This window comes from Orycteropus afer, unplaced genomic scaffold, assembly GCF_000298275.1.
Source record: "Orycteropus afer afer isolate SDZICR_OR568_19922 unplaced genomic scaffold, OryAfe1.0 scaffold00410, whole genome shotgun sequence".
In the NCBI taxonomy this organism is placed as follows: Eukaryota; Metazoa; Chordata; class Mammalia; order Tubulidentata; family Orycteropodidae; genus Orycteropus; species Orycteropus afer.
This window is the reverse complement of record NW_006921997.1, coordinates 1144791-1147895: the sequence shown is the minus strand read 5'-3', so window position 1 is coordinate 1147895 and position 3105 is coordinate 1144791.

Here is a 3105-nt window from a genome sequence, read left to right as displayed (position 1 = left end):
ACTTCCTCCAGGACAGATCTGTTAGTTCTTTTAGCAGTCCACGGTACTTTCAGCATTCTTCGCCAGCACCACAACTCAAAAGCATCAACTCTTCCAAAAAAAGTAACAAAGATATGTTACTTAATATATCTGAAACTTTTGTATAAATAAGTAGGTCTCATGCTAGGAAATTTTATTTATTTATTTTTTAAGTTTTAAAGAGGATAAAATCAACTGTAAAGGTCATCTATTACTGAATATTCAAAATTTTATACATGTAATATACAAATGAATTAACTAGTAGATTTTTGAGCTAATTTATGATTAATCTTTCTTTTTTTGTGTCGGGGAAGAGTTGAATTTAATGGAAGCAAGCACATATTCTATACATGTGTGGCTGTATTTTTCATGTGTTTGTGTATATAGGCAGCCCTCGGGTTATGAGCTCAAATTTTTAGGTGTTTCCTAACTCAGATTTGTAGGTAAGTTGGAACAGGTGCATACTGTTCTTATTTAGCCTTACTTTAGGCAAGAAAGGGCTAGAAACCTTTCAGTGATTTAAAATCTGCACATATACAGCAAGTGAAGGTGGTTGTGTGATGAAATATGTCTTGTAAGTATAGATAGGGTCACTGTGAGTTGCAAATGATTCAGTGGCAGTGGGTTTTTTTTTGGGGGGGGGTTTGGGAGTTGGGCCAGTCATTTCTAAATGAGAGCAAATTTACATAACATAAAAGGGCAAGTATGAGTTGTAAGGGTGAAAAAGTGGAGACAATAGGAAAGATGTTTGCAACCTGGGGACTTACCCAGGTTTGCTTATGCAGAGCCCAGGTGGCATAGTGCCTAAAGCATTTGACTGCTAACCAGAAGGGTGATGGGTTTGAACCCCCACCTTCTTGGAAGGAAGATTCAGCAATCCACTCCTGTAGTGATACTGCCTCGGAAACCCGAGGGGTCACTATGAGTCGGATCCGACTCGATGGCAGTGAGTTTTTGTCTATATACAAATGTAAAGGGTCTGCACAAACACAACAGCCGTGGGATGGAACAGTGATGATCAGGAACAAAAGGCGCATTTACTAGTAGTGGCTGATGCAAGATGCTGACGTTATAGTCTAAATTCAAAGAAGCTACAGAGTGTGTCAGTGAAGCTACTGGCGCCCTTCCTATTATACTTTTCTGGGCCACCTGGTCATGATCCCTCAAAACACACTAAATTGGTGTAAAAATATTGAAATATATGAATATATCTTAATATATAAGACACAACATACAGGTAATTCCGAAATGTACACTCAACAGCTTTCACGGCATTTGTGCATCCTCTTTGGAACAAATGACTAAATGTGAGGTCGATGTGCACATCTTTTTTCCTCTTTATCACACATGCCTGACCAGCGTTAATGGAATTGGAGTGATGGCTTTGACCTAGGCTCTTCCTTGGGGAAGAGATATGTGAGAAAAATCATACCAAACTTTGAATTAGTCCATCCAAAGTGTGACATCCTTATCCTTATCAAGACAAGTAGTTAAGTTGGAGGTAATGACCTATGGTTATTGGGAAGTTCTAAAAGAAGGGTGAAAAAGTAGAGATAATAGGAAAAAAGAATGACTACGATTCTAAGTGCAAGAAGGAAGGAGAGTCTACATACGTAACAGCTAAGATGACGATTGGGTTTAAAGCAATTATAAATCCCATCTAATACATTTTTCTTGGAAGCTCTGGTAGTGTGGTTTCTAAGGCTGTCGGTTCCAACCCACCAGCCACTCCTTGGAAGGAATAGTGACACTGCTTTGGAAACCCAAGGAGGCGTCGCTGTTAGTCAGCTCCGACTCAAAGGCAGTGAGGTGTGGTTTTTTTTTTGGTGTTTTTTTTCCCACAGTAATCATACTCACTCATTCTACCCTCGTTTAGAGATAAAACCTTTACCACCTGAAAAATGGCAAGGTGAACCTGATCTATGGGCGAGGAAGTGGAGAGTGTTCAGGCCTCAAAAGCTTCTATTCCTGTGTGAAGGCTTCCTGAGTAAAGTTTGTCTTCCTTTCAAAGATTTCTGTTATGTGGTCTTGGGTCTATTACCTACAAGTGAGTACTTCTCTGTAACTGACTTCACTGAATGTTTATAAACCTTCTTTTGGTGAGGGCCTCTTAAGGTTTTTCACAGGATTACAGGCCATTGATAAGGTGATTTGTTCTACATGACTCGACCAACTTCAGTTACAATACACACAGGATCTCCAAGATAGCTCATTCTTATATTACCTATGACTAGTCTCTTTTTATATTTTATAATTTGATATTTTAATATATTTAATAGCAGAAAGGGCTTATCATTGTTATTTTAAAATAAAATGAAAAAAAAAAGAGAGATTGGAAGTCAAGCTTAATGGGGTTTCCATATCAATGCCTTTAAAGTCAGCACATAAAACCATCTGTATTGAAGAAGCAATGTGGATATGTCATGATAAAAAAAGTTTTTTGAATGATGTGAGGAATAATGTTCAAACAGGAATAAACTCATTGCTATTGAATAAATTCCAACTCATATCATCCCTAGAGGACAGAGTAGAACTGCCCCATAGGGTTTGTGAAGCTGAATGATGCATCTTTCTCCTGTGGAGCAGCTGGTGGGTTTGAACTGTCTATCTTCTGGTTATCACTCTAACGTTTTATGCACTGTGCCACCAGAGGTCCTTTCACATAGCAGTGGATAATAATGAAAATATCTTGTTCCTTATCCTTTCCACTGAACCTTAATTATCACAATAAAATAAAATATAGAGCACTCATCTTAAGTCAGAAAACATATTCTTCCACTTTAATGTTCTATATACTCTTGCCAAGGAAATAAAAATCCTTGGAAAGAGCTATTATGTTTCTCATTTATAGTGCCAATGCTTGCCAATGTAGTTATTGCTGCTATAGGGGTGGCACTGTGGTATAATGGAAACGTGTGAGATTTACTGCTGAAGAACTCAGGGATTCTTCTACTTCTTAGCTGTGTGACCTTGAAACACCTAATCTCTCTGAGCAGAAGATGGACCAAGATATACTGGGAGAGCTGTATCCCCAGAGGATAGCCCATTTTGTCTCCCTTTGAATGTAAGCTTAGGTCAAGGTATTGA